The sequence below is a fragment of the Rattus norvegicus genome, chromosome 4 (genome assembly GCF_021556685.1).
Source record: "Rattus norvegicus strain SHRSP/BbbUtx chromosome 4, alternate assembly SHRSP_T2T, whole genome shotgun sequence".
Classification (NCBI taxonomy): domain Eukaryota; kingdom Metazoa; phylum Chordata; class Mammalia; order Rodentia; family Muridae; genus Rattus; species Rattus norvegicus.
Genome location: NC_141537.1, coordinates 41,469,944 through 41,482,871, shown reverse-complemented (window position 1 = coordinate 41,482,871; position 12,928 = coordinate 41,469,944). Strand labels below are relative to the sequence as shown.

General features: G+C 39.9%; 1 protein-coding gene across 2 annotated transcripts in view; it reads left to right on the top strand.

The window, feature by feature from the left end:
* The window catches only part of Thsd7a (thrombospondin type 1 domain containing 7A), a 446,922-nt gene that overhangs the window by 217,600 nt on the left and 216,394 nt on the right, over nucleotides 1-12,928 (top strand).

Here is a 12,928-nt window from a genome sequence, read left to right as displayed (position 1 = left end):
GAGAAAAGTGTATCTACCTAGAAATGCATACTAATTTCTTTTCTTTCACTACTTTTATACTTTGCTGGCCAATAATAAAGTATTCATTCATAGACATGACACTTTATGAGACACCATGAATGAGCAGTTTGACATGACAAAGACTTCAAGCCTAGGCATTTTGTATAACAGAAATTGAATGAATTTTTAAAATATTTATTTCAAATTATATTTTCACATTGTACCTATAGTAACATTTGCTAATACTATGTGATAACTATGTACAATTCCTCCTGTATAGAAAACCCTCCAGTGAACTAAGAGATGCCAATGAATTTACAGAAGGAAAACTTGATCTCTAATAGAATAGGAATATTTTAAGGGCTTGCTACAGACTAAATCTAAAAGGGTTAAAACTGGCATTTCTATATTGTTTATAGGTCACATATCCTTAAATGTCAAGTGATTCATATTTATGAACAGTGCTCACAAATAGTAATTCTCAAGGTTTCAGGAATTACCTGGTTTGGGGAGGGTGTTACAGATAGATTGATAGTCAGGAAACCAACTCCTACAGTTCAGAGCTTTGCAAACTACCTGTGCCAAAAGGCCAGAGTTTGGGATTTTATTTTTGTTTCATTTCCTACTGATAAAATAACACAGTCCTACTTTGTCTAGTATGCCCAGTTTGCAGTTCATACCACGGTCAACTTACTAGGCCTTCCTAGTCAGTTGAGTCTACTATGTATGGAATAGGAAGTTGCATCTACTACTTTCTACAGGATAGCCTTAGCGCCTATTTTCAACTGATACAGGAAACCTGTAAAAATCTCTTGCTTTCATGTGTGGAACACATTTTGCCGACCAACATTTCCAATGGAATTTCTGCATGGTGAAGTCAGAGAGCTAGAACTGATGTTTCTCAAAGGTACTTGCATCCAGGTGTCTGCAGGCTGAATGTAACGGGGACTCCAACAGCTACACAGGCCAGTGCTGGACTTGGCTTCGGAGCCAAGGGCAGGAGCAAGAGGCAGCACATCCATTTCATAGAACAGCTGGTGCTAGGAACAGCACAACTTTCCTGTAGGCACAGAAAACCTCATAAACCAGAGAAATGCCAGTACAATTCTGAGTGCTGAAGGATGCTTGCAAAACCTTGCATAGCTCTCTGCTCCAGATTCTTAAATGATTTTGGTTAAATTACCCATCTGCTAACAAACTTCTTCAGTGTGAGATCTATTCAGATTTGAATATTCATAAGAGGGTAGAGCTACCTCGGCACAGATTCTGTTGCCAGGGCTACATATTGGCTGAGTTAGGCTTGTGGAGTAAATATAGGTAAAGCATCTCTATTGATTTTAAAACATCAGTAGATCTCATGAGGATTTTCTTAAAATTCAGATTCTACTTCAGTCAGTTTGAAGGAATCTTAGGACTCTACTGAATAAAAAGTTCACATTCAAGGCAATGGCGTGTTGGTGCGCAGCCCAAATGGAGAACCAAACCCTACTTCCACTTACAGGGCTACAGACTGCCATGTTTTGCTAGAGTTCTGGTCTTATGAGATCATCTAACATTAACCTTAGCCTCTTTATCTTTCTCATGTTTTCAATATTAGGAACTATAATATAAAATAATTTTAATATATTCAGATCTGTAGATATAAACAGGAAAGAGGGAGGCAGAGAGAGGAGAGAGACAGAGCGAGAGGGGAGCGGTAGCAGAAAGCAATTTCAGAGCAGTGGCATTCATGAATACAGGTTTTGGTGGCATAAATACAGACTTGTATTTTGCTTGCTCATAAAAAATGCTTTTTTAGATGTTTGTGCACCATATACATTTATGTGTGTGCACATATGCATATTCATGTGTGTGCACATTTATGTCCATTTCTGTGAGTGCAGGTGTATATAATAAGACATAGCATGTATTTGGAGGTCAGAGGGCAACCTCTATCCTCAGCTTCTACGTTTCTTATTCGAGATAGGACCTCTTTGTCATTATTCTTTACACATGCCAGATTATCGGCCCCATGGGCTCCGGGAATTCCTAGGCCTTCACCTCCATCTTGCTGAAGAAGCACGAGAATTATGAACATGTGCTACCTACCTCTGTCTATATGAGGCTTGAAGATTTAAATTCAGGTACTCATGCTTTGCTATCCTCTCCCTCTAAGGGCACATGCTTTTTGTTTGTTTATTTGCTTGTCTGTCTGTTTGTTTACTAGTAGTGTATGATACCAAGTTTCCAGACTATTAGTTTCGTCTACTTACCTGGAGGAAGATAATCTCTGCAGGTGCTATTTGGATGAGGGACAATATGGATATGCTTGGTGACTTTCTAAAATTCATCTTCAACACGAAGATCATCAGACTTTGCTTAGAGGCAAAGGGCGTGGCAGGTAGGAGAGGAAGACCCAGAGTCTCTGCTACTTTTATTCAGTGGACAGTGAAGAGAACAAGCAGAACCTCGGGCTCTTGGAGTCACCAGAGAAAAAATTAACTTTATCATCTGATGACCCAGGGCCTTTGTTACCAGATGGGAATGTCTGAATTCAATGTTAAGAAAATGAGAGTGTTGGAGGTTTCTGTTTAGGAATAAAAAGAGTGGCAGTGGCATTTCACAAAGCTTAATGTGCTGCCCTCAGAAGGAGGTAGTTTTTATGAGCACAATAGTCAATCACTAAATGGGCTACAAAGTTGGTTTTAGAAGCAGAGGTTTAAATAGCCTCAAAATCTCGTGGATATAGTGTGAATTAAGAAAGATGAAAGTAAAGGCATGATAGCATTTGTCGGACGGAGGAGGGTCTTTGCTCTTTATCTGGTGAGGAAGTCTTTTAATACAAATACTCCTTGCTTATCAGTTTTCAATGTTTATCTGGTTTCACGCTCCAGTAAGAGGGGTCCTGAGTCACATCTGCTTCTCTCTCCAAGCCAGAGTTTGGTTCTAATCAGTCCTGGCCATCTGGTTATCCTAAGAACACCACACAAATGAGAGAAAGCTGTGCCAGTGACTGTAGCCTCCTTGCCCAAAGCATCACTTCTCCACATCTTACCTCCCACAGGTACATGCTCTTCAAGAAACAGAAGGAACCCAAATGTATCTATCCTTTGATCTGGAAGATTTCAGCTTTCACTGGCCAAGATAGAGCAAGGAGTGCCTGAGAATGAAAGATAAATAATCTACTTATCATGGATGTTCCTGTGATTCAGTTTACATACATACATTCAGACATACATACAGACAGACATACATACATACCTACATACATAATAGCTTCATATGGCATTTAAGACTTTCAGACCGGATAAACAGTTCTCTGCACCCAAATCCCGTGGGAGGGAGAGCTAAACCTTCAGAGAGGCAGACAAGCCTGGGAAACCAGAAGTGACTGCTCCCTGCACACACATCTCGGACGCCAGAGGAAAAAGCCAAAGACCATCTGGAACCCTGGTGCACTGAAGTTCCCGGAAGGGGCGGCACAGGTCTTCCTGGTTGCTGCCGCTGCAGAGAGCCCGTGGGCAGCACCCCACGAGCGAACCTGAGCCTCGGGACCACAGGTAAGACCAAATTTTCTGCTGCAAGAAAGCTGCCTGGTGAACTCAAGACACAGGCCCACAGGAACAGCTGAAGACCTGTAGAGAGGAAAAACTACACGCCAGAAAGCAGAACACTCTGTCCCCATAACTGACTGAAAGAGAGGAAAACAGGTCTACAGCACTCCTGACACACAGGCTTATAGGACAGTCTAGCCACTGTCAGAAATAGCAGAACAAAGTAACACTAGAGATAATCTGATGGCGAGAGGCAAGCGCAGGAACCCAAGCAACAGAAACGAAGACTACATGCCATCATCGGAGCCCAATTCTCCCACCAAAACAAACATGGAATATCCAAACACACCAGAAAAGCAAGATCTAGTTACAAAATCATATTTGATCATGATGCTGGAGGACTTCAAGAAAGACATGAACACACTTAGGGAAGCACAGGAAAACATTAATAAACAAGTAAAAGCCTACAGAGAGGAATCGCAAAAATCCCTGAAAGAATTCCAGGAAAACACAATCAAACAGTTGAAGGAATTAAAAATGGAAATAGAAGCAATCAAGAAAGAACACATGGAAACAACCCTGGATATAGAAAACCAAAAGAAGAGACAAGGAGCTGTAGATACAAGCCTCACCAACAGAATTCAAGAGATGGAAGAGAGAATCTCAGGAGCAGAAGATTCCATAGAAATCATTGACTCAACTGTCAAAGATAATGTAAAGCGGAAAAAGCTACTGGTCCAAAACATACAGGAAATCCAGGACTCAATGAGAAGATCAAACCTAAGGATAATAGGTATAGAAGAGAGTGAAGACTCCCAGCTCAAAGGACCAGTAAATATCTTCAACAAAATCATAGAAGAAAACTTCCCTAACCTAAAAAAAGAGATACCCATAGACATACAAGAAGCCTACAGAACTCCAAATAGATTGGACCAGAAAAGAAACACCTCCCGTCACATAATTGTCAAAACACCAAACGCACAAAATAAAGAAAGAATATTAAAAGCAGTAAGGGAAAAAGGTCAAGTAACATATAAAGGGAGACCTATCAGAATCACACCAGACTTCTCGCCAGAAACTATGAAGGCCAGAAGATCCTGGACTGATGTCATACAGACCCTAAGAGAACACAAATGCCAGCCCAGGTTACTGTATCCAGCAAAACTCTCAATTAACATTGATGGAGAAACCAAGATATTCCATGACAAAACCAAATTTACACAATATCTTTCTACAAATCCAGCACTACAAAGGATAATAAATGGTAAAGCCCAACATAAGGAGGCAAGCTATACCCTAGAAGAAGCAAGAAACTAATCGTCTTGGCAACAAAACAAAGAGAATGAAAGCACACAAATATAACCTCACATCCAAATATGAATATAAAGGGAAGCAATAATCACTATTCCTTAATATCTCTCAATATCAATGGCCTCAACTCCCCAATAAAAAGACATAGATTAACAAACTGGATACGCAATGAGGACCCTGCATTCTGCTGCCTACAGGAAACACACCTCAGAGACAAAGACAGACACTACCTCAGAGTGAAAGGCTGGAAAACAACTTTCCAAGCAAATGGTCAGAAGAAGCAAGCTGGAGTAGCCATTCTAATATCAAATAAAATCAATTTCCAACTAAAAGTCATCAAAAAAGATAAGGAAGGACACTTCATATTCATCAAAGGAAAAATCCACCAAGATGAACCCTCAATCCTAAATATCTATGCCCCAAATACAAGGGCACCTACATACGTAAAAGAAACCTTACTAAAGCTCAAAACACACATTGCACCTCACACAATAATAGTGGGAGACTTCAACACCCCACTCTCATCAATGGACAGATCATGGAAACAGAAATTAAACAGTGATGTCGACAGACTAAGAGAAGTCATGAGCCAAATGGACTTAACGGATATTTATAGAACATTCTATCCTAAAGCAAAAGGATATACCTTCTTCTCAGCTCCTCATGGTACTTTCTCCAAAATTGACCATATAATTGGTCAAAAAACGGGCCTCAACAGGTACAGAAAGATAGAGATAATCCCATGCATGCTATCGGACCACCACGGCCTAAAACTGGTCTTCAATAACAATAAGGGAAGAATGCCCACATATACGTGGAAATTGAACAATGCTCTACTCAATGATAACCTGGTCAAGGAAGAAATAAAGAAAGAAATTAAAAACTTTTTAGAATGTAATGAAAATGAAGATACAACATACCCAAACTTATGGGACACAATGAAAGCTGTGCTAAGAGGAAAACTCATAGCGCTGAGTGCCTGCAGAAAGAAACAGGAAAGAGCATATGTCAGCAGCTTGACAGCACACCTAAAAGCTCTAGAACAAAAAGAAGCAAATACACCCAGGAGGAGTAGAAGGCAGGAAATAATCAAACTCAGAGCTGAAATCAACCAAGTAGAAACAAAAAGGACCATAGAAAGAATCAACAGAACCAAAAGTTGGTTCTTTGAGAAAATCAACAAGATAGATCAACCCTTAGCCAGACTAACGAGAGGACACAGAGAGTGCGTCCAAATTAACAAAATTAGAAATGAAAAGGGAGACATAACTACAGATTCAGAGGAAATTCAAAAAATCATCAGATCTTACTATAAAAACCTATTTTCAACAAAATTTGAAAATCTTCAGGAAATGGACAATTTCCTAGACAGATACCAGGTATCGAAGTTAAATCAGGAACAGATAAACCAGTTAAGCAACCCCATAACTCCTAAGGAAATAGAAGCAGTCATTAAAGGTCTCCCAACCAAAAAGAGCCCAGGTCCAGACAGGTTTAGTGCAGAATTCTATCAAACCTTCATAGAAGACCTCATACCAATATTATCCAAACTATTCCACAAAATTGAAACTCATGGATCACTACCGAATACCTTCTACGAAGCCACAATTACTCTTATACCTAAACCACACAAAGACACAACAAAGAAAGAGAACTTCAGACCAATTTCCCTTATGAATATCGACGCAAAAATACTCAATAAAATTCTGGCAAACCGAATACAAGAGCACATCAAAACAATCATCCACCATGATCAAGTAGGCTTCATCCCAGGCATGCAGGGATGGTTTAATATACGGAAAACCATCAACGTGATCCATCATATAAACAAACTGAAAGAACAAAACCACATGATCATTTCATTAGATGCTGAGAAAGCATTTGACAAAATTCAACACCCCTTCATGATAAAAGTCCTGGAAAGAATAGGAACTCAAGGCCCATACCTAAATATAGTAAAAGCCATATACAGCAAACCAGTTGCTAACATTAAACTAAATGGAGAGAAACTCGAAGCAATCCCACTAAAATCAGGGACTAGACAAGGCTGCCCACTCTCTCCCTACTTATTCAATATAGTTCTTGAAGTTCTAGCCAGAGCAATCAGACAACAAAAGGAGATCAAGGGGATACAGATCGGAAAAGAAGAAGTCAAAATATCACTATTTGCAGATGACATGATAGTATATTTAAGTGATCCCAAAAGTTCCACCAGAGAACTACTAAAGCTGATAAACAACTTCAGCAAAGTGGCTGGGTATAAAATTAACTCAAATAAATCAGTTGCCTTCCTCTATACAAAAGAGAAACAAGCCGAGAAAGAAATTAGGGAAACGACACCCTTCATAATAGACCCAAATAATATAAAGTACCTCGGTGTGACTTTAACCAAGCAAGTAAAAGATCAGTACAATAAGAACTTCAAGACACTGAAGAAAGAAATTGAAGAAGACCTCAGAAGATGGAAAGATCTCCCATGCTCATGGATTAGCAGGATTAATATAGTAAAAATGGCCATTTTACCAAAAGCAATCTACAGATTCAATGCAATCCCCATCAAAATTCCAATCCAATTCTTCAAAGAGTTAGACAGAACAATTTGCAAATTCATCTGGAATAACAAAAAACCCAGGATAGCTAAAGCTATCCTCAACAATAAAAGGACTTCAGGGGGAATCACTATCCCTGAACTCAAGCAGTATTACAGAGCAATAGTGATAAAAACTGCATGGTATGGGTACAGAGACAGACAGATAGACCAATGGAATAGAATTGAAGACCCAGAAATGAACCCACACACCTATGGTCACTTGATTTTTGACAAAGGAGCCCAAACCATCCAATGGAAAAAAGATAGCATTTTCAGCAAATGGTGCTGGTTCAACTGGAGGGCAACATGTAGAAGAATGCAGATCGATCCATGCTTATCACCCTGTACAAAGCTTAAGTCCAAGTGGATCAAGGACCTCCACATCAAACCAGACACACTCAAACTAATAGAAGAAAAACTAGGGAAGCATCTGGAACACATGGGCACTGGAAAAAATTTCCTGAACAAAACACCAATGGCTTATGCTCTAAGATCAAGAATCGACAAATGGGATCTCATAAAACTGCAAAGCTTCTGTAAGGCAAAGGACACGGTGGTTAGGACAAAACGGCAACCAACAGATTGGGAAAAGATCTTTACCAATCCTACAACAGATAGAGGCCTTATATCCAAAATATACAAAGAACTCAAGAAGTTAGACCGCAGAGAAACAAATAACCCTATTAAAAAATGGGGTTCAGAGCTAAACAAAGAATTCACAGCTGAGGAATGCTGAATGGCTGAGAAACACCTAAAGAAATGTTCAACATCTTTAGTCATAAGGGAAATGCAAATCAAAAAAACCCTGAGATTTCACCTCACACCAGTGAGAATGGCTAAGATCAAAAACTCAGGTGACAGCAGATGCTGGAGAGGATGTGGAGAAAGAGGAACACTCCTCCATTGTTGGTGGGATTGCAGACTGGTAAAACCATTCTGGAAATCAGTCTGGAGGTTCCTCAGAAAATTGGACATTGAACTGCCTGAGGATCCAGCTATACCTCTCTTGGGCATATACCCAAAAGATGCCTCAACATATAAAAGAGACACGTGCTCCACTATGTTCATCGCAGCCTTATTTATAATAGCCAGAAACTGGAAAGAACCCAGATGCCCTTCAACAGAGGAATGGATACAGAAAATGTGGTACATCTACACAATGGAATATTACTCAGCTATCAAAAACAACGAGTCTATGAAATTCGTAGGCAAATGGTTGGAACTGGAAAATATCATCCTGAGTGAGCTAACCCAATCACAGAAAGACATACATGGTATGCACTCATTGATAAGTGGCTATTAGCCCAAATGCTTGAATTACCCTTGATCCCTAGAACAAACGAAACTCAAGACGGATGATCAAAATGTGAATGCTTCACTCCTTCTTTAAATGAGGAAAAAGAATACCCTTGTCTGGGAAGGGAGAGGCAAAGATTAAAACAGAGACTGAAGGAACACCCATTCAGAGCCTGCCCCACAGGTGGCCCATACATATACAGCCACCCAATTGGACAAGATGGATGAAGCAAAGAAGTGCAGACCGACAGGAGCCGGATGTAGATCGCTCCTGAGAGACACAGCCAGAATACAGCAAATACAGAGGCGAATGCCAGCAGCAAACCACTGAGCTGAGAATAGGTCCCCCGTTGAAGGAATCAGAGAAAGAACTGGAAGAGCTTGAAGGGGCTCGAGACCCCAAAAGTACAACAATGTCAAGCAACCAGAGCTTCCAGGGACTAAGCCACTACCTAAAGACTATATATGGACTGACCCTGGACTCTGACCCCATAGGTAGCAATGAATATCCTAGTAAGAGCACCAGTGCAAGGGGAAGCCCTGGGTCCTGCTAAGACTGAACCCCCAGTGAACTAGACTATGGGGGGAGGGCGGCAATGGGGGGAGGGTTGGGAGGGGAACACCCATAAGGAAGGGGATGGGGAGGGGGATTTGCCCGGAAACCGGGAAAGGGAATAACACTTGAAATGTATATAAGAAATACTCAAGTTAATAAAAAAAAAAAAAAAGCTCCATTCAGTTCATAAAAAAAAAAAAGAAAGAAAGAAAGAAAAAATAAAAAGAATGTGGGTGCCCTTCATTTGGTGCTTATATGTAGAAGTCATCATGGTGGATTTTTCATTTGATTAGTATAAAGTGTTCTTCCCTATCACTATTGATTAATTCTGCTTGAAAGGTTTTTTTTTTTATCAGATATTAGGTGAGCTATTACAGCTTGCTTCTTCTGTCCATGTGTCTGGAAAACAATTTCCTTAGCCCTTTAATCTGAAGTAATGCTTAATTTTGATGATTAGTTGTGTTTCTTGTGTACAATGGAATTTTGGATCCTGTTTTCATATTTGTAATGTTAACAATTGAAAATTTATTGGGGAAATGAGTCCATTGACGATGAGAAATATTAGGGGACAATGACTGATAATTCCTCTTATTTTGATGGAGGCAATTGTAGTGTGTGTGAGTGTGTATGTGTGTGTGTGTGTGTGTGTGTGTGTGTACACGCACACATACTCCATCTATTTTTCTTCTCTGGTTTCAAGTTTAGTTATAAAAAAAAAAAAAAAAAAAAAAAAAAAAAAAAAAAAGACTTTCAGCAAAGCCCTGATCCTTAATTCTGGATGAATCCCTTCGATAAGACTTCCTACTGGAAACATTCTAGATTTATCTACATCAAGTAAGGCAATGAATGCTGAGATATTCATGAGCTGCTAGAAAACGGGCTCTTCTTAGCTATTCTTTCAGAGTCGACATGTTTGCCAGACTCAAAACTAAATGCTTCTAGGATTTTACTGATTCTTTCCCTCCTTTTAACTCCTGCAGTCCACCAGGTCATAGTTTCTAATTCCCTTTCTTTCATAGTTCATAATATTTTAGTGTGTGCTACTGTTGCTAACACCCCTGTAAATGCTTTCAGCAGAAATATCTATCTTCATAGGCACCACTACTTTCTAGCCATATGATATGGAGGAGACATAAAGACTCTATTACCTTATCTATAAAATAAATTATACCCAAATAAATCTAGCGGGAAAAGACATGCAGGTGTTTTGTATGATGCCTATGTTAACTAAAGTCTTAATGACTGAAATGCTGCATGCCTGTTCATATCTGTACAGCTGCAAATGTGTGAAGGAGCACAAGCACATACATGCATGCATATGTGAATCTTAGAGTGCACCCTCATGTGGCATTCCTCATCCTAAGGTGCCTCCACCTTTCACTGGGACAGTGTCTCTTAGTGGTCTTAAATTTATCCAGTAAGTTAGAGTGACTGGCAAGCTAGGACCATAGAACTCCTAATCTCTGCCATCCCGTGCATGTGCCACCATATCTGATACTTTAAAAACATAAGTTATATGGATAAAATTCAAGGCAAGCAAATTACACACTAAGCTATTTTCCCAGCTCTGGCTGAAGTATTTTTTTCAATTACTTTTAAATCTTTTACAGTCCAGTAATTGCTCCCCTCCTGGTCCAACTCCCACAGCTCCTTATTCCATTCCTCCTCCCTCCCGTCTCCAAGAGGATGTTCCCCCAAACGACCACCAGGTCTCCCCACTTTCAGGAACCTCAAGTCTATTGAGGGTTAAGTGTGTCTTCTCCCACTGAGGTCAGACCAGGCAGTCTTCTGCTGTATACGTTGGGGCCTCAGACCAGCTCATCTATACTGCCTTGTTGGTAACTCAGTGTCTGGGAGATTTCAGGGTCCGGGTTAGTTGAGACTATTGGTCTTCCAATGGGGTCGCCCTCCTCTTCAGCTTCTTCCAGCCTTTCCCTAATTCAGCCCCAGGGGTTCCTTACTTCAGTCCATTGGTTGGGTGTAAGTATCTGCAGCTGTTTGTTGGGCCTCTCAGAGGACAACCATGCTAGTCTTCTGGCTGTAATGACACCATTCCATCAGTAATGGTGTCAGGCCTGGAGCCCCCTTTGAGATAAATTCCAAGTTGGCCTGTTCTCTGGACTTCCTTTCCCTCTCAAAATGAAGTCTCTTCTCCATTTTGTCCCTGCAGTTCTTTTAGACAGGAACAATTCTAAAACAACAATACATTTATAAAATTCTTTAAAATAACTCTTAAAAATAGATTAGAAGTAGGTTGATATATAGAGAGATAGATCACAGGCAGACAAGCAGATGGTGGTGTGGAACTCTCCATTACAGTTAGGAGGAGTATATGACATATTCTAGGAAGCTTGAGCACAGTACAGAATTTGCTATAGGCACGCAAAGATAGACAACCTCATTTTCACATCTTTTGACCTGTCTACTTTCTAAGAAAGAACTCAGATGTGTGTGTGTGTGTGTGTGTGTGTGTGTGTGTGTGAAAACAACCAAAACAAAACAAAACACAAACCTTCCAATGAACCCTGTCCACAGCTTACTCATCTGTAACCAAGTTGAACTAACAACTATTTTCTGATAAGGTTTTTTTGAGCATAAAATTATTTAGTCTTTTATGCAGTTCTCAAACACAAAGTTTAGAGTAGTATGTGAAAGACAGCAAGTATTTATTGCATTTATTATGAATACTAGTAGGGATAGTCTCTGTCTTGACTTTATATTGTGTTTCATTCTTACGCCTTGCTGCTTGGCATTGTGTAAAACCCAAATGCTTTGTTTCAAATCTTTTAATGGAATGCTCACCCATAGGTGTTCATTTTTAAATACACACACACACACACACACACACACACACACAAATGTAAACCTATTTAGTGTGGCATATATATATATATATATTCTGATTCATCTATGAGTGTGACTATGTAGATTTTTCCTATACATCTTGACATATCAACTGGCTATTTCATTATGCCTGTCTTCTTTAAGCATGTGGAGATTTACTGGGTATGCGTTTCTTTTCAAGTCTAGGGGACACTATCACTGAGCAGCTGTTTTATGTGTTCTGGCTTTTACAATTATTCTCTCTACTCCTCTGTGAGGCATGAGTATGGGAGTAACTTCTCAGGTATATTACTTGGAGCTGGACACCCCAGTGTCACTAATTCTATATGGTTTGAACAGTTGTGGATCTCGGTAATAGTCTTCGTTCATTGCAAAAATAAACATCTCTTGGTGAGGAATGAGAGATCCACTCGCCCGTGATTATATGAAGGGCTATTGAGGAAACAGAAATTATGAACTCCTTCCTGTTGAACAGCCTTGGCTGCAAGTAGATAATTCTTGGTTACCCCCAAAATAAAAGTGCCATTATTTCACAATTGGGTATATCATGCCAATACAATTATTGATGTGTTTCACAGGTTTTTGTTTGAATAGGACTGCCAATTGCTCCTTTCCCTTGACAACTTGCATCATCCATCCAATGTTGTAAGCATCAGTCCTCAAAAAGGCAATTAAAGTCACTGCCACATCGATCACTTAACTTACCATGACCAAACTTACCAGCAGGAAGTCCTTGCCTTCAAGTTTTGGAGGGCAGCTAATAGCCTATACTGTTTTGAGAGGTTTTGTAATTCTCCA